This window comes from Grus americana, chromosome 3 (assembly GCF_028858705.1).
Source record: "Grus americana isolate bGruAme1 chromosome 3, bGruAme1.mat, whole genome shotgun sequence".
Lineage (NCBI taxonomy): Eukaryota > Metazoa > Chordata > Aves > Gruiformes > Gruidae > Grus > Grus americana.
This window is the reverse complement of record NC_072854.1, coordinates 101,870,488-101,898,289: the sequence shown is the minus strand read 5'-3', so window position 1 is coordinate 101,898,289 and position 27,802 is coordinate 101,870,488. Positions and strand designations below refer to the sequence as shown.

Genomic DNA, 27,802 nt, shown 5'->3' with positions numbered 1-27,802 from the left:
CTTATTTCCTGTGACATGCAGAAAAGATGAGAAAAAATAGGGAAAGATGAAAGAAATAACATCAATCAGCTGCGTGAGAAAGGACGATACCTTCTCTTTATATGAACTCTCATTGTTTCCCAGGAACACAGCATAAAAAGATAACACACTTCCTTGCATTTTGTAAAAGGCTCTTGACATAATTTGTGACTTATTAACTAGTGATGCTAAACTCACATTGCACATAAAGCACTCGACACTCTTTCCTGTTTCTTAAAATTCAACGCTGAGGAAAATTAAAATAATTTTCATGCGACGCTTATCTAATATTAAACTTTACATTTGCTTAACAGAGCACAATCTTCACAATAACAGGGTATATTGCCAAAGGCAGCATGCAGACTTTTTGGAATTGCTCCCATCTCTTTCGGTTCACCTGTAAAAACATCTACGTGCTCCCTAGGACTGCATCTGTGGCTAGTTTTAAAGAATGACTATCCATGCAAATAGGCATAATTTCAGCATGAAATAATCTGTAAAATCAAGACAGTAGTCAATGCTTAGTTTGCAACCAGGATGGGGGGAAAAAAAAAAAAAAAAGCTTTTAATACTTTGAAACATTATGTTTATTCTGCAGCCTTTGCCCACGTATCCTGGATGTACTAAAAGAATTTTCAGAGGTTTGGTGTCAGAGACAGTTATGCAAGGGACGTGATGTTTGTTTACATTACTGGCTCCTTGCATACAGGAAAGCAAAGAATGATAAAAATTAAAAAAAAAAAAGTCATGAATTCAGATGGGAAATCCAGAGCCTTACCCCGTTATCAGGACACTGCCTTCAGAGATTGTTCCTTATCAAGAAGCACATTAAGCAAGTGAAGTTTGGAGACCTCACAATAATAATAAAATAACAAGGAGTTCTGCTGCAGGGGCCCAGCTCTACCACCTGCAGGCCAGGTAGCATCCCACCCTGCCAGCAATTCCCCTGGAGCCCAGGGATACCAAAATCCTCTTACGTGCGAGTGGTAGGATCGGGCCCTACTTGGCAGTATGTCTTGTAAGAGACCGTCTCCTGCTTTCTCTCAATTAACGCAAATGGCGTCTTTCAGGGGGCAGGATCAGGCTCTTGCAATTAGGTCTTCATCTAAAAAAAAAATCTGAGGAGTTGGCATTTCAGAAGGGTTGTTTTTGTAAATAAACGGCCAAGTCCTCAGGGGGTGGAAAGGGGCGACCACCGCCGGAGTTTTTAAGCAGGCGATACTGGCACAGAATAAACCAGGGTCAAGGTTGACCTTTCAGTCTAGTGGCGTTCATTTGGAAGCGATATAAACTAATTGCGAGATAACTAACAGAGCTCTTGCTTACTGCACGTAAGATATTCTAAAGGCATTCTCCATAAAGGTAATACTTGCCAATAGGAAAAAAAACCCACCCCAAGCACCAACACCGAAAACCTTCACGCTTTTCCTTCCTTTTCTGTAGTCAAGCTGCGCTTGATTGAGATCCAGCAGTAAGTTCCCAGACTCACACCAAAACCCTCACGTCAGGTTTCAAGTTTTGCACATTTCCCAGCAAATTTGAGGTGCCTGACCACCACTTCTCTCCCTCTTGCCCAATCCCAACCAAGGACACGCATGGGGAGGGCTTGCTGTACCCTTGAGTCAGCAGCTCAGGAAATAGGCTGTCCTGCGCCAGGTTGGAAGGTCATTGCCACGCATCCTTCCTCCCCAGTGTCCATTTTCCTCTCCCCGAGCCCCCGTACCAGCAGCTGCTCGCCTGCCCATTCCTGCCACCGCAAACATGCGGCAGGAGGTGCTCCGGAGCGATGCCCCCTCCTTCCCTGGCTGGAAGCTGAAAGCATCGGAGTTATCGTACACTTAACCCGGGTATTAAGCAACGTCTCCCATTTGCCCCAGTGTTATCCCGAGCCTACAGACTGCCGGCTTTAAGGCTTACGTGCCTTTCGGCTTAAATATGAGAAATAGTTCTACTTTAGCCTGATGAAACAGAACAGGCATTGAACGGCCAGCTAATATTTTGGTCTGGGAGGACCAAAACCGATTCGCACCTCAAGGGAAGCGGAATGGCACGTACAGCGGGATGCAAAATCCCAGCCACGACAGGGAGACTTCGAGACTGATTAGATTAGGAGTGGATAAATAGGGAACTCTTGCGGGGGGAAAAAAAAAAATCGGAAGTTTGTGACCTTTACATAGTAGTAGTACTTTGGCTGCACGTTGTCTCAAAACTATGTATTTCATACATCTACTGCCCCTGTACAGCTATCCAGAAATATATAGTTAGAAAGATAGCTTAGGTTGTCAAGATCTACGTAGAAATCTTCAGAAGCACTGTTTCTTTTCGAGTTAGAGACTTTTACATTTCTGAAGGTTAAATTTGCTTTACACGTCACTTTTGATACTCCTTGCATGCCAAGTGTAGTTTATGTTAAATTCACCCTCCACATCTCGAGCCTCAACTCGCACGATGCGGCTTTCTCAGCAACCGAACGTTTTCCATGCCCATGTAATTAAAAATCATACCAAGGGCCTCAGCACGTTCTAAGTCCATCCATAAACATAGCTTGCAGTATTTTATTTACAAATTTGCTTTCAAAACTTTTGTTTAAGGAGATAGGATTAAAATGTAGCTATGAATAACCTCTTAACAGCACAGCAGCTACAGACACGGGTTTGTTTCATATCCATTTGATATGCATTGACATTTTAACTGGAAACAGATTAATTTCTAGGTATCCAGGAGTTACTGTTACCAAACCCTTGGCTAGAACAGTCTTTAGAAAGGAATATGATGTCAGGTATTTAACCGCACTCATGACAAATAAATCAATTTCTGTAATCAATTTTGTTAACTCATCTTGATCTACAAAGACGCTGATCATTTTCTCCTAGAATAATTCACACACCTATGAGATGCAAAGGAGATGTAAATTCTAACTCACCCTCCTCAGCCACTCTGAGGGACCCTAGCCTAACCTAAACAGCCATTAAATACACAGCGGCAAAGTGCTAAACTTGACAAATATCCCTGGGTGAATTCAAGGAGATATCAGTTTATAGAGCTGAAATCGTTCCTATCTTTTCACAAGCTGACTACTTTTTTGGTCCAGCGTCTGCCTGCTTCATGTCAGGCCCATTATGCCAATACCACACAAGAAATTTAACACGCTTCTGCTAATAGAAATATTTAGATCTTTCACTCTAAAGCGCTACTCGGGGTATGGCTTTGCCAGAATCAGCCAGGAAGCGCAGGATGAAAATTATTCCAGTCAACAGCATTTCACGCACAAAACCACAGCTAAAATCCGAAGAACAGATGACATCTATTCACCATAGATCTGTTCAGTGCTGAAATCACGTCAGCCACTAATGAGAAAGTACTACCTCTTTGTACGGCTCTGACACAAGTTTTCTTGGGAGAAGGGTTATCTAACTCCCTTAGCTTAGACATGTAATCAAAGCATTTGAAACAAGGCAGAAATTATGAGCAACTACTTGCGCAGTAACAACTACTTTATTAGGATTTCTCCCTAAGAAGTAAAAATTAGAGCCTGATTTACTTCAGAGCGACGCTACCGGCTCTTTAGCCTTAAACAGAAAACCCACCCTCGTTTTATGAGCCCTGTGATACCCAGGGCCCGATCCAGCAAGGTATTTATTCAGCGATTCCCGTGAATGCCAAACATCCTGAATGCCCATCGACTACCGGGAGAATTGACAGAGCTCACTAACGGGAGGGATTCGGCATCTCATTAGTCCAGGCCTTTATTTTGGGGAGATGCAGGGCCCTCCATCGTGTATCTGTGCTCAGCACCGCTCGAGGAAACAGATTCTTTAAATGAGAAAAAAGAAATCGAGCTTCTCAAGGTAGAAATTCGAAAACATTTTCCTCCTCTCAAACCAGTTTGGTCCTTGTTATTTCACTGATCGTGAAGAAAATAACTCGCATGGTCTCTGTGCAGAGACAATACTGAAACGTTCGCAAGATTCCTACTACAAACTCAGCCCAAGTTTCCCAAGATAATTTTTTTCCATGCTACCGATGTCATTAAATCACAATTCTCAAATTAGTTAATCCAGCAGTTAGGCTGCACTTTGAGACAGAATTAAATCATGATTTAGAGACTACAAATCGCAGTATTTACAATTCTGCCCTGAATCAAATTAAACTCCAATTTCAAAATGTGTCCATTCTTACGACTATCTTAATTTATCAACCGATCATAAAAAAGACAAGTCATATAAACTGAGGAGGCCTCTGAGTTCAACTGGCAGGAAAGTTAACTGTATATACTGACAGTGCCATTCAGCGAATGTAAGATACTTTACAGAATAATTTAATAGGGAGCTGTTAGCAAAAAAGTATATACATTGTACTTTTTATCACAGATCAACTCATGAACTGTTGATACTCTGTCTATCCTTGAGTATTAATAAACATTTCACAGTATGTGATATTGCTGTTAAAGGTAAGCTCTGGACAAAAAGCAGATAAAATAAATGCAAAACAAGCTGCGGTGGTCGTAAACTTTACGTGATTGATGGCAACTCACAGAAAAACTGCGAGAAGACGACATAAAGGGTATGTGCCACATGCAAATCTACGGGTAAGGAAACTGCCTCCGCATAATTCATCCTGCGTACTGCCAAGCCTCTACAGACGATGGAAGTGACAAATAATCTGAGCTTTTACACCTCGCGGTGACGAGGCCGTGTCTCTGTACCCTGCATTAGACACCACCGGACCTTTCCGCCACCGAGCAATGGCCACGGATGCACGGATGCGCTTCCCACGTGTCCCCCGCCCGTCCCCAGACCCGGATGAGGGTTTTGGGGTGACACTCGCCGCACAGCTAGAAATGCCATGGCGTTCGCCACGAGCGCTCGGGACCTGTGGGAAACTAGCGGGTTTCCAAATCCTCACCCGGGCAACTTTTGCCCGACATTCAAGGGCACCTCTAGTCTGCAGCCGTTTTCCCCTGCCAGCCGTGATTGACATCTCCTACTTTGTCAAAGATATTAAGTTAATATCCTCCTTATCTGTTCTTCCCGCAGACGGGGCACACGTACGTGACATTGACCCCGCCGAGAGCTCCATCCCACCTCGGACGCGCCTTCCGAGCGCACAGACCGGTCTCGGATACTGATTTATCGACTTGCTCCTTCCCCCCGGCTGAGCCCGCCGCCCGTCCCAGCGGCACAGGGAGGCGGCGGCCGGGACCCCCCGCGCCCGCCCCGCACCTGCCCGCGCCCCTGCCCCGGCCCCCGGCGGCTCTGCCCCGCCAGCCGCCCCGCTGCGAAGCGACCGCGGGGGATGCGCGCAACTTTCTCCCCTCCCACCTCCCCCCGCAAAGACGCGCGGACCCCAGCGCGGCCTCGCTCCGCCCCCGCGGAGTGCCCGGTGCCCGGTAACCGTGCCCCGGCTGCCCGTCGGGCCCCGTATTTTCGGTGCCCCCCCCCCATCCCGTGCCGCTCACCCCAAAGACAGCCCCGCGCGCCCCCTCCGCGCAGCCCCCACGCCCCCCCAGCACCGTTCCCTCCTGCGCTTTAACTCCGTTTAAACACACGGCAAAGTGCTCCGGATCACTCAGCCGATGAACAGAAAATGCAAAAAGCCAAGAAAGATCTCCATCAAAGGCTAGGAAAAAATTAAACCCCCTCCTTCCCCCGAAGAAAAACCAAACAACAACCCAACAAACAGAAAGTACCAATAATCCTAATCTTTGCCCAGATCAAGGCTCTTATCCCGCGACTTGCATTTGATCTCTTCTCATGTGCTCGCTACCTACCACTCAAATCCCATTTTCTGTACATTTCCACAATTCGCAGCTCGTCCCACCCTTGGAAATGAAAAAGTAATCGCAAGGATAAGAAGAATAAGAATAAAAAGTCCCTGCCCTTCCCGGTTGGGGTTAAAAAGGAGAACTAGCGACATGCAAATGACAAGCAAATTGGAGGAGACAAAAAGAAAGGCAGCTATAATAAACAAGACAAAGAGGAGGCTCAGAGGACCGGAGCAGGAGTTTAAAGCAGGGGATGGGGAACTTCGGCGGGGACGGGGGGAGGAGGAAGCTCGGAACAACAAAAAGAAGCCAAATACTCGCTGCGGTTTCCGTCCCCGCAAAACTGCGCTCCGACCCACGGGATAAAATAAAGACCGGTCCACAAAAGGTGGCAGAGAGCGAGCGGAGGGGAAGGGGGGAGGATCACCTAACAACGAGCAGGTCACTCACTCTGCAGCCCTGGGCAGGCTCCGGTGAGCGCTCCATCGGGCTCGGCGCTCACAAACCCTTACCGCTCTGTCTACCGGGGAATTAAAACTGCTCGGCTAATAAAAGTCATCGCGATTTTGGCCCCCCCTGGAAAAAGAAGCGCAGCTTGGGTAGCGGTGATCAGTATTTTGCTGGGGATTTCATTTCCACCCGCCCCCCCCCCGCCCCAGAAGACCATTTCAAACAGCCCAAGCAAGTGCGAATTTTTAAAAAAAGGAAAATAAAATAATAATAATAAAAAAAGACCCGAAAAGGCCGAAAAAGCAGCGAGGGACGGAGGGGGCGCGGAGAGGGAGCGGGTACTTACTCCGTGCAAAGGCGACGAAACTGAGCCTCTGGGGTTTTTTTTGCCGGTGGAAAGAGAGAAAGGCAGACACGCACACGCACATGCACACACCACACGCGCCCCGCACACGCACGCACGCACACACACACACGGACACACGGACACGCGCGCGCAGCCGGCGAGCCCCGCCGCTTGATGAATATGATAATCGGGCGAGGGAGGGCGAGTGCGTGCGGGAGGGCAGCGGCCGCGGGGCTGCGTGTGCGGAGCGGCGCGGAGCGGCGTGTGTGTGCGTGTGTGAGTGTGTGAGTGTGCGTGTCTGTGTGTGTGTGTGTGTGTGTGGAGGGGGGGGCGGAGTGGCGCGGAGCGGCGCGGAGCGGCGCGTGGCGGCGCGCGGGCGGCGGGGCGCGGGGCAGGGCTGGGCTGGGCAGGGCTGGCCGAGCCGTGCGAGCGCTCCGCACCGCCACAAGATTTACTTTAAGACACAGCTGAAGGAAACAGGAAGACTAGACGTCACGCTCGGAGTGACGTGAGCCCGGCCCGGCGCCCAATCGGCAGGCTCCTTGGGACGGACGGGGGGGACGGGGAGAACTTGGCAGGAGCGGGGAGAGAAGAGAGGGGAGAGCGGGAGGGGGGTGGGGGGGGAGGGACCGCCCCGCCCCCGCGGGAAGGTGGCGGCGGCCGCGCACCTGCGGTGGCGGAACGGAGGGACGGACGGACGGACAAGGGGCGGGAGCGGTGGCAGCCGCGGCCCGACGGGGCGCCCCCCCCCCCCGCTCACGGGCGAGGGGCGGACAAAAGCCGCCCCGCGTTGAGGGGGGGAAGAGAAAGTTTAGGAAAGTCATCCCCGCGGGGGATGCTCCACGGTGCCCCACGCGGGAAAGTTTTCCGCGCGGGAAGGCTTCCGTAGAGGAGTGCCGGGGCGCGGGGGCTGCTGCCCCAAGGTGCGCGTCTTTCACGCGTGAAACATCGGGGCGGTGAAGCAAAAGCCCGCTCGCGGGCGCCGCCCCCACGCGGGTCACAAACTTTTAAGAGAAACGGGTCCGTGGCCACACACGTCCCGGCACGGCGTCCCTCGCCGGCGCTCAGGGGCAGCGGCTCCGCCGCGCATCGCGGGGCTGTGAGCGGGAGCCGGCGGGTCACTTCCCACGTGCGAGGCAGAAAATAAACACGAAAACGAGCACCAGGTTGCGGTGCGTGGAACAACCGGCGGTGCCGAAACCCCGGCCCCCTGAACAGCGCGCCCCAAGTTTCGGTCAACTCCAATCCATCCTCAGCTCAGCACAGCCCGTTCCCGGCCGGCCCCGGCGGGAAGGCTTTGGGAAAACATTTTGGGTTGGGTTTTTTTTTTTTTTTTTGGGGGGGGGGGGAGAAATCCAAAATAGGATCTTCCCAGCAGGTCCGGGCTGCAATCCAGACCAAAGCCTGCCGGGCGCGCTTTGTCCCACCGTGAGCGCGGGTTTTCCGCGGCGTGGGGCAGGGAGCGCCCGGCACCCCCGCCCCGGTTGCCGCGGAGGTTTCGGCCGGTTGCTGCCGGCGGAGCGGCGAAGCTTCCCGTAGGAAAAGAGCCTCGGGCTCGCAGGCGGCAGGGGAATAAACTGAGGAGAAGGAATAACGTCCTGCGGAGGGACGGACGGCAGCGGAGCGCTGCAGGGCGCTCGGCGGCAGGTAAGGACGGCGCTGCCTCGCCGCGCCCGTCCGCGCCCGCCCCTCGGGGCTGCCGTGCGGGGAGCCCGGGCCGGCGGGAGAGGGAGCCCCGAGTGGAGAGGAGCCCCGAGTGGAGAGGAGAGCCGGGACGGGGCGAGGGCAGGCGGGGCCGGCGCGGGCGGCTCCTGCCAAAACTTGCGCCTCAGCTCCGTGCCAGCGGCGAGGGGGCCGGGCCGCGCCTCGCCCCCTGCCCGCCCTGCTGTTGGAGGCGCCGGGAGCCGCTCCGCTTCTCCCCCTTCCGCTTTAAGGATCTGTCTCACTAGAGGGGAACCGCAGTTCCCAGGCCCACGCGTGGTTACGGGCACCCCCGCCGCCTCCCACGGGGCTGGCCGGGCGCGGAAACCCCTCGGCGGGGCGCGCCGCGAGGACTAGCCGCCCCAGACAAAGTTTGGGAGCCGGCACGGGCAGCAAACCCACCCCCCGGTGCGGCCCGCCTCTGCCCGCCTCTCCCCGCGGGGCCAAGACGCGTGGGTCCCCGCAGCGGCGTTTCTCCCCGCGGCCCACCGGCGGGGAACGGGCTGGTCGCGGCTTCGGGGCCGTTGGTGGCTCCGCGGCGGGGAGCGGGGTCACTAACGCGGGTGGGTAATGTGACAAAGTACCCACCCGGCGGATCACGAAGAAATCGCTCGGGACCGGCCGAAACGGCCTCGTCGCGCTGCCGGAGCTGCCTCTGGGAAGCTGCTCCCGAGTTAAAAAAAAATAAATCTCCCCCCTGCCGCTGCCCCGAACGGCGGATCACGAGGAGATACAACCGGTTACACCCGCCCCAGGGTCCGGCACCGGTGCGGGAGGCGAAGCCTTTCGGGGACCCAGCCCCGGCACGTCGGGGCGGGTACGGCGGCAGGTGGTAGCCCCGTCCCGGCGTGGTGCAGGGCGAGGGGGCCGCGGGGCTGCTTTCACCGCTGCCCGCCCCTGTCCCCGCGGCAGTGGGAGAGCCCCGCTGCTCCCGGGCTGGGCAGCGCCGCACGGCCGGGCGCCCTCGCGATCCGTTCCGTGCGTGGGTCCCGGGGCCGGCGCTGACCGCCGCAGCGCCGTGGGTGACCGCAAACCCCCAGTGCAACGGGGCACACCCCGGTGCGCTCCGCTGCTGCCCCTTTCGTTCCCCAGCCCGAGCGCCGGGCGGCCCCGGAGCGGTGCCCTGTGCCCGACGCGGCCTCCGGCCCGCGGGAGCCTCCGCCCGCCGGGACGGCCTCTCCGCCAGCGCTTTTAATAACGCGACACATTTAGAAATAGGGGCGCCGGGCCCATCGCCGCCGGGCAGCGGCGGGGCAGCAGCGTCCCGACGGCCAGCGGCCCCGGAGGCGGCCCCGGAGGCGGCCCGCGCTGCGCTGCGCTCCGCGGGCGCGGAGAGGCGGCACAGGCGGCCCGGCCCGGCCGCGGCGGGAGGGTTCGCTCCCTGCTCGCTCTTGCCGGGGTGACATGTTCAGCCTCCCGGTGTAGCTGTAAGTGCTGCAGGGGCTGCGGAACAAGGGTGCAGAAGTGTGTCTGGACGCAGGGGGAGATAGGCTAAATTTGGCGGGTGAATGACTCGCTTGAATTCTTTCCTTTTTTTTTTTTTTTTTAAAGGACAGCGGGATGCATGTAGAGGTGAAGCCAAATCGTGCAAACGCTAATAAATAAATAAATAGCTGTCTCTGACACTGAGTTTGTCACCAGCGGGTCTCAACTTAACTTCAACCACTGTCGATTTACCCAAAAGAGAAACTGAGGCACTGGGGATGAAGCGATGTCCCCAAGGTCACTCGGCAGAGCTGCAGCACCCAGCCTGGCCCCAGCCGTGGGTACCATGTGCGCAGGCTCCCACCTACCATCCGGGGGGGCCCGCTGCCTCGCTGCTGTAGCTCCTTGCAGGTTACCTTCCTCCAGCCCCACGTCTTGCAATTTTTTCAAGTCTAAACACACCGACCCTGCAACGTGCCACACCAGTAAGCCCAAGTGGAATGAAATGCATGCTTTCCACTCGCCCACCCTCTCTGGCACCGAATGCTCCAGACCCTTTTTCTCTTTCAATCCTGGAGGATGGGCAGCCTCTTAAGGAATGCAAGTTAATGTTTCAAAGCTCAGCAGCAAAAGTGGTCCCCCGCTCATCACCCGAATTTTAGAGGTGCAGGAAAAGCTCTTATTACTCCAGAATTCAATCCCTCAGAAGGGGCCAGGGGTTCCCTCGTACCAGCAGCTCACATTCAGGGTTTGTAGTGAGCAAAGTCATCCCTGGTGCCTTCTCCAGGGCCTGGTGGCTTGGGCAGCGCTGGGGCAGCCTCCTGCTGCTGTGAGTGGGTGCGTGGCTCTTTCTGTCCCTCGCTGCCCCCGGTCCCCTGACCCACTGCAAGTGCGGTCCCTGCTAGCGAACTGTAGCGGATTCCAGTCTGTCCTCAGATTCCTGTAGAAGCCCCACGTCCTTTTCCTGGTAATTAGTAAATCATAAGGTAGTCACCAGGTCCTTTTCTTGGTCATTAATACATTAGAAGGTTTATTTTCTGAGTGATGGGCGTTTGGGATCCCACCAAAAATTAATCCATGTTAACAAAGTTTGGATTCAAAGCCTGAGTGTGCTCTGGTCTGTGGGTTCTCCTGCTCCTCTGCCTAGCACTTGGTGTGTGTCACCAACTTCAGGTCAAAATACTACTTTTCCTCCAGATACGGGGGTGATCGGATCTATGTTCAGCTGCAGGGTTTGTCCCATCAGAAATAAATCCTCCTCCAAATTTTGGTACCTCTGAAGAGAAAAGGTTTGCTGCAAGCTGACAGCTTTTTGCGCTTGCATTTCTTTCTTTAAGGGAAAAAAAAAAACCAGATGCAAGAAACTTAGGAAAACTTTTGCAGTGTGCCCATGACCATGGGTGATTCCTCTGTTCCTTTGGAGTCTGACAACAAAATTGAAAGTGACAGGGGTATATTGTTGAAACTGCCTTTTCTTTGATCATTTTTCTTGCTGTGTCTGTTCCAACTAAATGAGAGAATGGGGCTGCGAATACATAGCAGGTTTTCTTTTCTTTTTTCTTTGTTTTTTGTCCCTCCTTTTTTTTTCAGGGGTGGGGAAGATCCAGGTACTCTCATGCATAAAAAGAACAACACCCCACAGCCACAAAGGCCTGATTCTGCTCTTACTTATGCTGATGTGAATTAAAAATAACCCTAGTGATATCAATGAAGCATCATCAGCGTGTGTGTATGAGAAAGAGGAGAACCGGGTGCCCGATGTGTGTAATTGCTGAATTTAGAATTGCTCAATTCCTCGCTTCCCTTTGCCCTGGCTCCTCCTTTCAAAAAGGAAACCTTTGTAAGAAAATGCCTTTAACCTGGAGAGTGAATGCAACCTAGGTGGTTCAGCAGAGTGCAATTTAATTCAAGAACCTGGTACTGATGGCAATAGAATTGTTAAGAAATAATAATAAAAAACCCAACTCACAACCTCCAGAGAGGAGAAAGTGAACTAAACTAATCCTATTAAACATGGTAGCATGTTTCTGTGCAGCTCGCTGAGAGATTAAGCACAGGAAAAGGGATAAGTGCTGCTTCAGTTTCACTAAACTAATGTGACAACTTGTCATTGGAAATCTTTACAGCTTGTTAGCAGATGACTAGCTGATTCAGATATGTTTTCTACCATTTCCTTTGTGTCTGGGGGTGGTGTTTTTTCTTTCCTGTTCTTTCTTATCCATACTGTTTTATTTTGCTGTTTAATCCTTCATGTCTCCTTCAAGTCAAAACATTTAACTTGCTTTAATCAATATTTTGTTTTGAAGATGTCCCTTGACCTTTTGTTTGTGCAAATTAACCTTCAAGGGCACCTCATTCATTCATTAACCTCAGTGGGATGCTGTATCCCTTGTACATGGCATTTTAGGATGCATAAAACATTTATGAATGTTTAGACATATTGCAGTGAATGACTGTGATACTGCTGCAGTTACTACTACTGCTACTGATATATTCATTTTCCTTCCATCTCCTTTTCTCTTTTCTTTTCTTTTCTTTTCTTTTCTTTTCTTTTCTTTTTTCTTTTCTTTTCTTTTCTTTTCTTTTCTTTTCTTTTCTTTTCTTTTCTTTTCTTCTCTTTTCTTCTCTTTTCTTCTCTTTTCTTCTCTTTTCTTCTCTTTTCTTCTCTTTTCTTCTCTTTTCTTCTCTTCTCTTTTCTTCTCTTTTCTTCTCTTTTCTTCTCTTTTCTTTTCTCTTTTCTTTTCTTTTCTTTTCTTTTCTTTTCTTTTCTTTTCTTTTCTTTTCTTTTCTTTTCTTTTCTTTTCTTTTCTTTTCTTTTCTTTTCTTTTCTTTTCTTTTCTTTTCTTTTCTTTTCTTTTCTTTTCTTTTCTTTTCTTTTCTTTTTTTTTTTTCTTTTCTTTTCTTTTCTTTTCTTTTCTTTTCTTTTCTTTTCTTTTCTTTTCTTTTCTTTTCTTTTCTTTTCTTTTCTTTTCTTTTCTTTTCTTTTCTTTTCTTTTCTTTTCTTTTCTTTTCTTTTCTTTTCTTTTCTTTTCTTTTCTTTCTGATATATTAATTTTCCTTCCATCTCCTTCCTGTCTTTCTTTCTTTCTTTATTTCTTTCTTTCTTTGTTTGTTTCTCTTTGTTTCTCTTTCTTTCTTTCTTTTTCTTTGTTTCTCTTTCTTTCTTTCTTTCTTTCTTTCTTTCTTTCTTTCTTTCTCCCTCCCTCCCTCCCTCCCTCCCTCCCTCCCTCCCTTCTTCCTTCCTTACTGCTTGCTTTTCTGTCTTTTTCTCACGTCACATGTTGCTTGTGTGCAGAAGGTGAGCAAAGTAGCCAGGCTGGGAGAACTTTTAGCATTAGTAATTTCATGTCAAAAGCAGGTGTCTAAATTCTTTAGAAACATATACTGAGTCTTAATCTTCTCTTCTCTTCTCTTCTCTTCTCTTCTCTTCTCTTCTCTTCTCTTCTCTTCTCTTCTCTCCTCTCCTCTCCTCTCCTCTCCTCTCCTCTCCTCTCCTCTCCTCTCCTCTCCTCTCCTCTCCTCTCCTCCCACCCTTCTCTCTTTACCTTGGCCCTCCCCCTCAAAGGCATGATCGGTTGAGTAAATGGAAAAAACATTTTACAACATTAAAGGAAGACTGTTTAGAAAAGGAAGGCCCTGCTGAGGTGTAGAGGAAGCCTGTTTATTAACACTGGACACCTCTTATCTCAGGCAGCTCCAGATGGATGTCCCCTTGGTAATTCCCACTCCGTGCCAAGTGGGGTTAAGCAGGGTAACCACCTTGACGTGGGCTGGTGATCACCAGGGGATCATCGGCTCCTTCAGAGAGAAATTTTACAGAAACTTGGGGTGGGGGAGGGAGAACCATCAGGCTTCAGCATAAAAAGCTTGCACGTGGCCAGATTTACCTTTGTGGCTGTAAATTGCTTGCTGCCTGGGACAGAGCCAGGTTTTGATTGAGAGATAAAGTAGTTCAAATCTGTCAATAATTAACTGTCACTCAATTAAGGCTTTCTTAACAAATTAGCACTTGGTAGCACCTAGGGTGCAGGTTTTTCATGGGAAAAGGCTGATAGAGTGGCGTTGGCCATTAAGTTCGCCCACTGAGTATCAGCTAATGTCCTGCTCCGTTTAAACACCACTGTGTAAATTTGGTGAATTGGTTCCCAAACCCCATTTCTGCCAGATTGCTTTTAAGATTAACTGTTTCTGCCTTCCCAAGCTAAACAATGTGCGACTCCGTCTGCTGAATAAGAGCTATCCGGATTGATTAGGGTTTCCTGGCTGTTGGGCAGCCTTGAAGGAGCACTCTGCTGTAAATGAGGCTGTAGGCTGAATTTAAAGAAATTGAGTAGAGCCCCCCTAAAACCCTTGAGACCCATGGGAATGGAGGGAGTTACATAGTTTGCCTCCAGTGTAAGCTGCTGTGACGTGTTTCTGTCTCATACGGGGTCCTTGCTCTTCCCCAGCCTGCACCTTCCCCTGGGTTGGTGGGATGGTTGAAAGGGAAAACATTTCCACTCGCTTTTTCGCACGAGGAAATTGTCATCCGAGCAGCTGCCACCAGGCTGTGACCTCTTGTCACTTCCAGCCTTACGTGGCCCTGGGTACCTGGCTTCACCAGGGCTGTCAGGTCAAATGCGTTTCCAGGAGCTTTTCAGAGCTCCGTGTTTATCCCTCTCCCCCAGATTCCTGGGAGAATCCTTCTGTGGCGACAGAGGTAGCGTTGGTGTTTCTCTGGTAGCAGACGTTTTGCCAGTTTCCCTTTCATCCCTCTCTGCATTAGCAACGCCGTGGGTATGTCATCCCGCTCTTCCTCTCAATTCTCCATTCAGAAGTCGTATGTGAACGTCGGATGTCAGCCAGATCCAGCAGAGCCATCCCAGTTTACACCCGCTGGTGATCTGGCCCCGTGCTTGTGCACGCTGCTGGATCGACGCTGCCGGGATGGGAATTCCCTCGGTACATTAATTCAGAGCAAACCGCAGACTCTGGAAACCCCGGCCTTGTGATCATTTGTCACGTCAACCCTGCTGAGGAGGGATCCGTCTCTCGCGAGTCAGAAAACCCTTTGCTCCCCATGGACATCGAACTCTCCTGATGTCACGCGCAGTCGTGCCTCCCGGAGGTGTAATCGCTGAGTCTGTTTAGAAGTCAAATGCAAAACCCTGGCAAACGCAGGACCTGATTCACACTGTACTAGAGGAAAGGCTGCGAGATGGAAGCTGATTTTAGCTTCAAATCTGGTCCGGTTCCTCTGGTACGGGTTTATGCTCAGTACGGGTTTGGTTAAATCAGTCACCGCTTACCTCCCTGAATATTTTTCCGTCTCTTTTGACCAAAGCATGCCTTACCTGCAGCGTGGGCCAAAGCAATGCCGGACAAGAGTTCAAAAACAAAGTTTGGGAAGCTGTCCGGGTTGTTCTTTTTGGGGATGCACGCTGTTGTCTTGTACAAAAACTAATCCCGACGCAGCTTGCTTTCTATTCATCATATCGGAAGAGGTGCCAGAGAGTGGCAGCTCTTAGCCAGCACCATCCTGGCGTGGTTCAAAGATCCGAACTGTTTCAGCAACCTCCATGTGGAGGGGTTAAAAGCACATTGAAAAATACTTTGTGTTGCCCTGTCCTAGTACTTGCATTATAAGTCTTAGGAAGTTTAAAATCATAAAGCAGAAGGAAGGGAAGCACATTTGATAGTTTAAAACTATCCTACCCTGCTGAATAATCAAAGCTGGTATTGAACAGGAAATGTAGTTTGATTTTATAGACTTAGAGACAATGGTTTTGGTTGGTTGGTGTTTTTAAGAAAGAGGAAGATATTTCTGTAGAGGGTTTATAACCTGGGGAAAACAATTTTCTCTTTTTTTTTTTTTTGGTGCACTGATTTAATTTATTTTTATGTTACATAGCAACAGTTTTAAGAACCCATCTTTTCTAAAAAACCCCCACATCATTCCCATTATCCGAAGCATGCATATGATCTGTCATCTCCACAGACTCGGTCCTGCAAGGCACTGAGGAACAATTTTTTCAGGGGCAGAGAGGCATCTAATAGAATTTCAAAACAGTTGCAAGTGCTATACTATTCATTTCAACAGGACATGGGTGCCTAGATGCTTTGTAAGGTCCTGAATCAGCCAATGGAGTTAGGAGCCTAAAGCAGAGCACAGGCTGACTTTAGGTGTCTATATACAAAACCGCCACCGTAGCTCATCCAGCTCAGGAGATACGCTCCTGAGGTGCCACAGCGCTGCTTCTGCGCTTGCCAGAGCCATCCCTGAGTGAGCAGCTACGTACAGGGCTGTGTAGGAATCCCCCCAGGAGCCCACGCACAGCTCCAGCAACACCGAGCTCAGCGCTGCTTTCTTTGCAAGATGTCCTCATGGTGGTGTCAGTTCCCATCTTTCATAGGATAGCCTACAAGTTTGGGTGTCTCTCCGAGAGGTGGGAAATGTGCGTTTAACACTTTCCTCGTCCCAAAGCCATGCAAAGTCACGGCTCTCTCCTCTCTGAAAAGACGGGATCATCCTTAGCCCTCCTTTGGGGGTTTTACCCCATCGCAGGAAGGAACCAAACTATCACAGGGTCAAAAGGCGAAGAAACGAGTGAGCCTGATTTCATGAAAGGTGCTTAAAACAATAAACTGAGAGGGGGCAGTGCTCTGCTTCGAGGATGATATACTTTACCTGTCGGTAATGGCTCTGTGCTTCGAGGATGATATACTTTACCTGTCGGTAATGGCTCTGTAACGCAAAGTACATCACCGGGAGTCCCTTAGCCCAGGTGATGGTGCACGCCACTGGGGTGTGCTCCGCGCGCCGACCCTCTTTCTGGCCTCGGCAATCTGTGAGCCTTTCGTAGCGCTGCACAGCTCCTCTGGAGTGGATGGAGGATGTCGAAGCAATTAACACGAAGGCACTAACGTCTCTTATGGATTTGAGCCTTGAGTAGCTGAATCATTAGGTGCCTACATAATGTAAAAAATTCATCCCGGAGTGCCCTAAGCTCCCGCTGAAGTTACTGGGCTCGCACTCAGCAGCATCGGGGCCAAAATAATGTAGGTGCCTTTTTCTGGAAAGGAGATATATCCCTGACATAAGGGTCAAATGGCATTTGTAACAACATTAATAATTTCAGAGCATCGTGCTATTGAATTCTAGGAATGATCAGACCTCTTTGGCAATACTGTTTAGTTGCTTTTACAACAGAACTATGCTGTTTGCCTCCTGAGAGATTCATAAGGAAAAAAACCTCAATCTATATCAATGAGTAAGATATTTTCTTTACCGGAGATATCGATTTAAATATTGACTTCGCTGCTGGAGAGTTATTTCACTCCATGCTGCAGATCCTCATTGTCAAGTGACATGTGTTTTATGTACTAATAAAAATGTGATTTCTGGCCCAGTAATCTTATCTGGATGATTCTGACTTTTTGCATTCGGCTTGCTCTGAAGCAGTTGTCCTTTCTAAAACTGAGTACTTACTTTCTTCTGAGCGTCAATGTGCTCCACTCCATGTGAATTACTTGCAACTAAGATCAAAACAAACAAACGTTGAACACCCCCCCCCGCTGCACACAGCCCCTTTGTCCTATTAGTTCTTTTTCCTTTCAATCTTTCAGCAATGGGTTTAGGCTCTGCAAGACAGAAGTTCTTTATTTAGCAACAGAAAAGGTGCCGCCGCAGAACCTGTTACAGCTTGTCAGAAAACCAGCCCGAGTGTGTTCTGGGACAAGGACTGTCTTTTTATTACGGGGTTATACAACAGCTCACACGTTGGCTTGCTGACCCTGATCAGGCCTGGCGATAGTAATAATGACAACAATAGCTTATGCCACCGAGCAGCAGCCCATTGCTCAGGAGGGCTGCGACAGCTCCCGTCACAGGCCCGACGTGCCAGCTCCCCCTCGTGCAAAGTACCAACCCAGGAGGGGAAAACCCCAAAAAGTAAAAATCCCAACCCCCCGTAGTCCCCAACTTATACACACAACGACTGATTTCACTGGAGCATCGTATCCATGAAGCAGGGGGTATTGCTGAACAGTTTCGCTGATGCTGAAGTTCTCGTTACTGGAGAGCCGGTGTTCCCCATGGAGCCTGGACTCACACGCGTGTGTAGCATTGCACGCTCCGAACGAAACCTCTCCGGAGGGCAGCTGGTTGCGCTGCTGCCACGTAGCTCGGCGGCACCGAGGTCCCACGGGACTGGGAGCACGAGGTGGCGAATAACCACCCGAACGCTTGTGGTTCCTCCCTCTTTCTCTTACGCGCCATCGGGACAAGATGAAATTGTGAGGCGATGGTAACACTCACACGTGAGCTCTTCGGCCTCTTCGGGAGTCACCCCAGCTCCCTGCAAGTGGGACGACAAGAAAATAGAGTCGTTTTCAGAGGGGAATTGCATGCAAATGATTGCTTCTGGTCTGAAATTCCTGAGGTCAGCTGTGCCCACGGCTTCTAGGCACTAGCACTATCCCATTCGCAGCAGAGGACGGCTGGTGCCTGCGCGCAGGAGGACGGGCTTTGCCTGGGAAAAGTCTCCCTGCAAATCTTTCCCTTGGGAACACTGAATTTCAGACCGTGCCTATGGATCCGAGGCCTTTGCTCAGCTCTTGACCTGTTCAGGACGGAAAGAGGGGCAGAGACATACCCTCCTGGAGGTTATCCGCCCCGAGAAGGGGCGAAGCTGGCAGAAAGGCAAATCGCAGACCCTGTTAGTGGAGCCCTTCTCCGTCTAGCCTCTGCTAGCGGGGCTCTGTGGCGCTCTGACTAGAAGCTGTTTATTTTGGAAGAAACAGGGGGACTTTGGGTCACTTACAGATTTTTGTTCCCAGAGTGAATTTACAGCAAACACAAGAACTGGAAGTACAGCGTAAATTCACCTTATATTTTACTAGAGGTTACTTAAGTTACTTACATCCCTTTCCATCTACTTGCACAGAAGGAATTTGCCGTTTTCTTCGACCACAACGTTTTCACTGAAATTTTGGGGTAAACAAACGTGCCAAGTCTTTATTAACCCCAGCAGTGTAATTTCTCATTACAAGACTCTGATTCAGAGGAAACAGGGCTGCTAAAACAGCTACCGAGTCCCAGCAAAAATGACAGTTTTCCTCAATCAGTTCCTTTTGTGACCCTGATCTGAACCTTAATCTGTTTTAGCAAAAATTTTTTTTATTAGCCATTCATACTTAATCATACTGCTAATTTTCCTGTTTTTAAACTATCAATTTAAGGCTGCTTTTCCATGTAACTAATCAAGGCTGATGTATGTTATTTTGGCTATGATTTCTAATAATTATTCTTAAGAGTTTTTTAAGTCCTCGTTTTCCATAGATAACTGTCAGAATTGTAGATAGGGGCAGAATGGCTTGTTTCTGTGATATTGCACATACAAGTCTGCTTTCTTATCTTTAGTGAAAATAACCATTACGAGCATTGTATAGGGAATCTGAGCCTCATCTTCTTTTCTTTCCTTACATCAGCAGTTGCTTTTCATTAGTACGATTACTGCAGACAAGCATCGGTGGAGGGAAAGGGTTTCAGGATCAGGCTCCGTTTGAGATATTTAGAATGAAAAAATAAACATGTACTTGCAGCTCTCTCACAAAGATTGTAAACTGTTGTAGCTAGTGATTAGTGATTTTTTCTTTGCCCATGATATTAAAGAACAGATTGTGTTACTATACTTATCTCTACCTTTACAAACAAATACACCAGGAAAATATGTCGAGCAGAAGAAACCACGCTTGTTATCAAATGCTTAGCTACACTGACTACAGGTTTTCGTACTTTTTGGCAAAAGCTTCAAAACATATTGTGGCTTGGTTAAGCTGCAAATTCTTTACGGCGTAAAGGGAGCCTTTTTGTGTCCGTAGTACGTGCTCGGCTCTCCACCGAAGGCAGCAGCTCGCTGCTGTTACTTGTGATTCGTATGGCTGCCGCGCAGAGATCGCAACCCCTTGTCCTGGGCTTTGCACCCACCGGGGACGCGTCTCCCCCCACCGAACTGATTAACATCGCGGCAGGGCTATGATCTTAAAAGCCTGGCACTTCTGAGTAGGTTTTTGTTGAAGTTTGCGGAGCTCACCGAGGACGGGGGGCTTTGTGCGTGTGCGGCGGGGTGGTTGCAGGGGGTAGGATGTGACACACACACACCCCCCCCCCCCGGTTAGAAGGGCCGCTTGGGGAGAAACTTCACAAGCATTTTCCAGCCTAAACCTCTCGCTCTGTCCTCAGTGGGACTTTGTCAAGTGATGCGCTAACATTTCGTTAGGGAGTGAAGCAGATTTCTTAATTACAAGTGAACTAAGTCTGACAGATAGGATTTTCTTCCCCGAAAAGAGAGAGGAAAGCCAGAAACTTGATACTTTCCTGTTGGTTTGGGGGTTTTTGTGTCCGGGTTTTTTTTTGTTTTCTGGAAGGTGCTCAGATGTCTTGGTAGTGGGTTCCTGTGCCAGATGCAAAGCTATGGCTGGAACAGTGGATGAACAAAGACTCTTCACAATCTTTTTCCCTAATTAAATCCCTTTTTCTGTAAAAGTGCAATGTTTTCCCCACCAGATTGAAAGGATTGCCATGTATGATTGTTTAAAAAGCTACAGGTTAATTGTGTTATATGTATCTGTAGAAAAATTAATGCTATATGCAAAAATGGATGAAATTGTTCAAATAGCCTGTTAATTAACTCAGCCCTATAGTTAGCAGGGTTGGCATTAGAGGAAGGAATAATGCCTCTTCAATCCGAAACCTTCCCTCCCTCCCCATCCATTTTATCTCTTCTTGTCACTTCCTATTAGCTGATCATGACATCTTATCTTTTTCCTGAAGGGTGGGCCAGAAGATTACTTTGGAGCTCATGTAAGTGACACTCCAAGGATTGGCCGGCAGCGGGTTCAGCGGCCCCAGCCCCCCGAGCGGTGGGATGTCATCCCCATGACATGCCTGGAAACCCCAGCTCATCCCTCAACTGTCCGGTTACAGCAGCATCTCCATCATGTTGCACTTCAAGTCTGTCACTGGCATGGGTTCACGCTCCTCACCCGGGAACCCTTCTCTTTTTTTTTGCTGAGGACTGTATTTTTATTTTTAACGCAAAGTCCTTCACATCAGTGGCGGTGAGGGTTTCTTTTACAAGATGGGATTCTGCCATAGGAGGGGATGGCTGGGGATCATACAGCAAATGTATAGGCATGTGCTAAGAGAGGAGCTGTGCACGAAAGCCTCCTAAACAGCATTTGAAATATATTTCTTTTTCAGTGATGTTGAAAGGTCTTGGGCCAGTAGCTCTGGACACCAGCTCTGGTCTCTGCACTCTGTCTTTCACATCACCCTGTGGGAAGCAGTTTTTGGGAGAGCTCTGCCTGCCCGGAGGTGTGGGGCTGTCCCGGCAGCTTCGCCCCCCGCCAGCCACCCGATGGTCCCCGCAGCCCAGGATGCTGCCGGTGGGGGGGCACAGCCCGACGCTCCCACCAGCTGTAGCCAGACATTACGGCTCGTGCTGGAGGGACTCGCTGCCGGCACCGTAATTGCAGGCTAGCTAGATTTTTGCTGTGGTATTACAAATTCCCTCAGGGAAGCCCACAACTACGACCATTTACATGGTAACATGGTCAGGCATGAGTCATTTTCTTCCCTCTCTCTGTGTCTCTGTCTCTGTTTCTCCTCTCACACACACACGCTCATAAATGCAAGCACAAATCAACAAACTGGTAAATAAAATTTAAATGATGCTTTAGTGCATTTTCAGCGCTCTTTTTCTGGCTGAGTGTACAGTTTGATGTACTTTTTTTTTTTTTGCTGTAAACATAGCACAAAATGTATGGGCCATGTGAATGTTGATGCTGGAATGATATCTTTTGCATCTTCTGCTTCGTCTTAAGGGTTTTTACCCGGTTACCTTTAAGAGTGCTTTAACTAAAAAAACTAAACAGTAAAACAAATCCTTAAAAACCAAATCTTTGTCAATATAATAAAACAGGAAACTTGCAAAGCAAGTGACAGGGTCACTGTTTAAGAAGTTGCTTCATCTAACACTCCTTCCTTAATACTCTGGCTCCGCTAAGCTTCTTGCCGCCCTTTTCCTACACATCTGAACAAATGTGTGCAATGTGTGTAGTCTCGTTGTATTGTACTGGCTACATTATCACAATTCCCACAAGTAAGTAATTGCAGGTTTGGTGTCCTTGGCTCTGAATTCCTCCACGAAGCAACTCTCTTGTGTACTCGCAAAATGTTCATTTTGGTGCCTTAAACAAAAAAAAAAAAAAAAAAAAAGATATGCACTAAAAGTTAGGAAAATCACCACAAAGTTGTGGGGTGCCTGAATCAAGGTTACTTTTGCAAGACAAACGTGTCAGATTTGTGCACGCATCCTGATCGCCCTGAGCAACATCGTGCAGGGGATCGCTGCTGAACCACACACCCTTAAGCGGGAACGGATTTAATTTCCCCCCTGTTGTCTGCTTTTATCAGCCTTTCTCCAGCATGACGCATGAGTCGGGGTTTGTGAAACTAGTGCTGTGTTGTCACCTAACAGGCGGGGTGAGAGGGCAGTACCGTAAAACATGAGGGGGTTCAGCTCAGGTGATGCCGAGGAGTGCCAAAACGGAGGATGCAGGTAGAGTAAAAAGTAGGTAAATTTGTATATGACAGTGGGTGTCTGGATGAAAATTTTGGATGCAGTGACCAGTTCTGCGTGGCCACATGTGTGCCGAGGACACCGCCGAGGATATGTGACCGTGAGTTTGGCGGCGAGGCCTCAGGTTTTGCATTTTGTTAGATTTACGTTTGTGGAGTGAGCAGAGGTTGAATAATTTATGGTGGTGACCACTTAGATACCATATGTCATGGGGTTTTTTTAAAGCAGTATGTTTTTTTTAATACACAAAAGGGAACAGGCACTGGAGCTGAACTTTCTTCATTTTATTCAAGAAAAGAATACTTTAAAATGCATGGAGTAAAGGGAGCCCTTTCTATACACTTTGAATCTGCACTAAACTTGACTAGTCAGCATCAGTCTGGTTTTGCAATGAAAAATAAATCCAGAGTGGTTGCGGAGTGTCACACACAAGCAGAAACAGCAAGACTTTCACACTGGTCTCAGGAAGAGAGCACACTTTAGTGTAGCTGCAAAGTTTAGTGAAAGCGTATTTCTGTGCATTGTCTAAAAATGCATATTTGAATAAATAACTGCTCAGCTCCCACCCGACAGTATATAAATGGTAGTCTTGATGTCAGAGGCAAATTTTTGTAGGTGGTTAGTACTGCTGTTTCTGGGACATTACACTGGAAATATTCTATTGTATATTTTATTTTGCCGTGAGAAAAACGAAATCCTTGCATACTAGGAGTTCACATGTCCCTTTAAGTCTTAAAATATGTTAATTTTACATGCCAAAGTCTTAAGAAGTGTTTGACTGTCCATGGCTTTTGTGTGCATCTCCAGATGGCAGATGCCATTTTGTGTTTCACATTAATTGAGTAAATTTCCTTGCTCTTTGTACATATTGCAGAGGAAGCCATTCTCTGCTTTCAATAGGACAGAACAGCTCTTTGGCATCAAACCCTTCTGGTCTGGTGGTACTAAAACTGTTTTAAGGTGGAATTCTGAGAACAAGCTGTTGGCAATACAGATTTCCTCTATTGTAGATGAAAGTCAGACATTTAACAGTTATCTTAGAAATATCTTGAGGGGTTTTCCTGGTGAACTGTGAAACAAACCAGCTAGGATAACCTCAGGGGCTGAAGACAGAGTAAGATATATGTTTTTTCAATATTCATTTAGCTAAAGGAAAAAAAAAATTCTTTCATCTTGGAGGAAACTGTTTTTCACTCATATTTTTGTCAGTTTTGTTTTTCCCCCTCACTTTCTAGATAGTTTTTAAAAAAAAAAGTCTCAGGGCCTTTAAAACACTTCACTTTGTCCAAACATTAGTGTAGTTGTACAAATTTGTGGTACTGTTCTTTTTGGGGCACAAACAGCAACAAAGGGTGTGGTGGGGCTGCCGGAAGAAACACCCGAGGAGCCATGCGATACTTTCCGGTGCTGGGAAGCAGCGACGGCCACCCCACCGAGGTACCTGGTACGAAGGCGTTTTAAGTTTGAAAGCTGTGGTGCTCAGGATAAAAAGGCGTAGTGGTTGTACAGGTAAGCATGCCCTAAGTCCAGCTGAATTTCTATATGGAGGTTACGGTATTTGTAAATTTTTGGTGTTTGCGAGGAGGAGAATTTATGCACAGCAGTGCTTGAGAAGTGGCTCGACAAGTTTTTACACCGAGATAAAATGACTCCAGCAATGAGATTTTAAATCACCCTTTTTAATTTTTTCTGTGCGTTCACTCTTCCAAACTCCCTGTAGAAGGGAGGCAAAACAAACATCCTGTCTATTTGAAAAAGAATATAGAAGACAGAAGTTAATGCTCATCAAAGAAACCAAGATTATATGTCATGTTATTAATCAGATTTTTATCATCGTAAGTGGTGTCCAGATATAGTTGAAGTGGGCAGTGTACATAATAACATAATTATGGGTGTTATAGTGACGTAACAGCAGCAGGAGCTCGGCTCCTGACTCCTTTGTTTTCCATTCACACCCACCATGATGTACTGCTATATTTAGTTGTTTTTCACAGTGCTACCTAATACTGTCATCCCAAGTATTTTTTTTTTTTTTAAGTAAAAAAAATAAAGATAAGACCGTATTGATTTTCCATGGAAGGCCGAACACTGGAATCTTTTCTTGCAGATGATAATTCAAACTGAGGGGAGGGTGGGGATTTTTTGTTTTGGTTTTTTTGTAGATTATTGTCATCTTTTGTGTGTGAAATGCAATTGCAGCCGGGGCAGAGCAGCAGCTGGTGGGAAGTGTCCCAGTTCCACTGCCTTCTGCGGGCTGGGACTATCTGTGACGGCTGAGGAGCTGCTCCAGACAATTTAAGGCAAGCTCGTGGAGCGTGAAAGAACTGAGATTATTATATAACTAAGTGGTGTTTGGGGATTTAAATAAAGGAAGTTTTGACTGCTGAATTGCTGTACTTTAACAATTCTCAGTCTATCATTTTTGGCACAGCTTGTTTGCATGGGCTTGCGGTTTCAAAGGTACCTGAACCCCCCCCATGTGCTCCTCAGGTGGCACTGGCGTGGTGCAGGGCAGGGAGGCGCTTGGAGCAGGCGGCATTGCGTTCTGCTTACACCCCGTCGTAACCTAACTGCCCATGCCCAGAAGTTAGGCATCGCTATTCTCCCAAAAGAAAAGATCTCATTTTCAAAATACAGCTTTTGCGGTGAGATATACCTGCTGTGGTGAACTAATTATTGGTATGTGGGGCTGTGTGACACCTGTGGGCATTTTGCTTTGACCCACAACAAGAAAAAAAGAGGTTTAATGCCTCATGGAGCACTGTTTTTTCCATCTATGTCCTTGTTATCACAGAACTGGCTCCTGTATTAAAGCAAAGGCTTTGTCAAATGCCGCCAAATCAAGTACTCCGTGAGTGAAGCTTGCGATGCGAACATCAGAAATGTCTTCTGTGTTTAGCAGTATAGGAAAGTGTGATGCTGTTATAAGATAAAAACGCTCTCAGGAGTCCCAGACTAGATGAAGCCACAAGTCCAAGAGCCCTGGAAGGATGTTGCTTGCCAGCTTTACAATAGGTTTATTCAGCAGGAGTCAGCAGGGTTGCCTATCTGTGTTCCTATAGTCAAAGCTCATTCATTCTGTGCAACATAGGTCAGCTCTGGTGCAACTATTGATATCTGTAGAGCACTTGCCCTACTGCTGTGATTTAAAAAAAAAATAAAAAATCAACGCCATAGTTACAAAGCATTACTGGACTCCTCTATGTTGTATTTATTGCAACATCGTAGCTCCCTCTTTCTTTAGTTAAGAACATATACTACGTCTTACCTAAAGCGGTGTGAACATGTGAACAAAGATGGAGAGGGGACTGTGTAGAAAGAACTTGCAAAAATTATTCCTTCTTCCCAAGATCTTTTTTTAAGTACTTTATCAGCAGACAAACCAATCTCCTCTCCTCAGTTTCAGCCTTGTTCTTTGCATAAATTCAGTGACACTGCATGGAGGATCCAGGTCATTCAATATTTATTGTGATTTTAAATGACTCCAGAATAAATAAAACACTGTCTGTCCTTGCCTTTTGTAGTTCTTTTGATCACCTCAGCTCTAGGGAAGCGGTCGCAGTATCTCACCAAGTCACTGTGTACGTGGGTATGCTTTGGAACTGCCCACAGAAGTCCCTGGCAGTTTTTGAGGGTGACGTGAATGATGCCATGAGGAGCTGCCTGCACTGAGGCTGCCAAGGTGCAAGTCAAGAGGATCACCTATAGCCAGCCACACAGAAGGCAACTAATACATCGAATAATGGTAGCACAGACAACCGATCTTTGTCTACTGCCAAGACAAGCACTTCTGCTGATGAGATCAATGCAGTCTTCCATATCTGATAAGGCTTATGCTCAGCTTGATGAAGGTGAAGACAGCAATTCCTGAAAAGCCCGATTTTAATAGCCGTGTTCAAGCAGAACTCCCTTTTGCCTCATCAGGCAGTGCAAAAAGCTTAGAGCATGAGACAGGAGAATAGGATCTTGGACAGAGGAATTCTCTTCATCTCTTTGCATGGCACATGGCAGGCCGCTGCCTCAGTTTCCCTGACTTGATAATGTTGCTTTCTTTCCCCCAAAAGAGTTGTCTGACTGAATTTAGAAGCATGAATGAGGTTCTCGTATGCCACAATGCTTAAAGCCAGAGCAATGCCTCTAAAGATGTAAATGAGAGTTTTGCTTTATCCTGGGAAGGGCTGGAACTCTCCTCAGGAGACTCTCTGACTTCAGGACTGGTTTCAGTAAGTATCCTTGGCAATGCAAAATGGAAGTGCATGAATAAATTAATTGGAAGATGTACATGCAGCTCCTGCCACTCCCCAAATACCTTTCCCAGCTCTGAATGCAACACAGATTTTAATCATGGAGCAACAGATGATTGATGGATGATTAATAGCTAATTTGCGAGATTCATTTAACTTCATTTTACTTATACACCGTATGTAGAATTAGTTAAGGCTTGTACAGGAAAGGAAGTGATGAGCCATTGTTCCCGTTAAATTATAATGACAGCCTTCCTCATCACTGTATATTTATTATGTAAGAAAAGGAAATGTCTAGTAAAAATCTGTATAGGTTAATAACACCTTCATAATATAGTCCCTCTTTTCTATTGACTTGAATAGCCCTCCTACTGACTTTTACTGGATTATTAGAGTTAATTACATCAATTGCAATATAATTGATTCTTAAATACTATGTAGGAACCTCATACAATTATGGAAAAACAAAAGTCATCTAGACATCTCCGATCAGAAAAGATTTGGAATTCCTGCACATTTAATTCCTGATAATCACCAGTCAGTTTGGACATTAAGATTGCAGGGTTTCTTGTTTTCTTTCTGTTAGGTTTTGACAGAATTGATAGTTTTACAACATTTAACTCAGTGTGCATGGAAATATAAGATTAAAGAGACGAATGTAATTTGCTAAAATCGTTATTTCATCTCCTAAAAGTGAAATGTATTACCTGCCTGTCTATATTAAAATGCAACTTACACTCACACATGCATGCTCAAGAGGAAGAAAAAAACCAACCCAGAAATATGTATTTATCATTCAAGGTTGAAGTCCTTTATCCACAGGTGCAAGCGTTCCTACAGATCTTGCTTGCTAAAGTCACCAAGGGCCTTCAATGTAATGACATGAAGCAGAGCTGAACACTGATCTCCAGAGGGTAGGAGATCTATGCATTATTTCACTGAGTAACTTTGACATAAAAACGGTTTCTAAAGGATGGTCCTGTATTCCAGATAAAGATTACAGACCATTCAAAAGAAGGTGCTTTAAGATAAACCCTCTGAGGCATGCTACAACATTATTAAGCAGCAGTTCAACTTTAAAGCCAGTCAGACATAACATTTTTTGTGAGTCTGTTCTTGGTCAGAGTCCCCTGTGGCACCGGCGTAGGAGATGTTAGTAATTTTATTTTTTTTTTAGCCGGCTTTGTTACGGTTCTCCAGTGGCCTTCTAGGAGCCGTGTGGCGTTTTGTG

General features: G+C 47.6%; 1 protein-coding gene and 1 long non-coding RNA gene across 15 annotated transcripts in view; one reads left to right on the top strand and one right to left on the bottom strand.

The window, feature by feature from the left end:
- PROX1 (prospero homeobox 1) overlaps positions 1–6,960 on the bottom strand; it is a 50,069-nt gene extending 43,109 nt beyond the window's left edge. For 4 of the 13 annotated variants that reach the window (XM_054821377.1, XM_054821387.1, XM_054821388.1 and 1 more), the window contains exon 1: positions 6,579–6,960. The gene's annotated coding sequence lies outside the window, so the exon portion shown is untranslated. Of the gene's footprint in view, positions 1–90; positions 763–796; positions 1,389–1,411; positions 5,049–5,069; positions 5,169–5,788; positions 5,884–6,099; positions 6,150–6,209; positions 6,300–6,578 lie in introns of those variants that run through there. The other 9 variants (XM_054821378.1, XM_054821386.1, XM_054821384.1 and 6 more) reach the window with 9 other exon arrangements.
- Positions 6,961–7,981: 1,021 nt separating this feature from the next.
- Positions 7,982–27,802, top strand: part of LOC129205243 (uncharacterized) — a 64,841-nt gene continuing 45,020 nt past the window's right edge. For both annotated transcript variants that reach the window (XR_008576669.1, XR_008576670.1), the window contains exon 1: positions 7,982–8,225. This is a non-coding gene — a long non-coding RNA (uncharacterized LOC129205243). The remainder of the gene's footprint in view (positions 8,226–27,802) is intronic.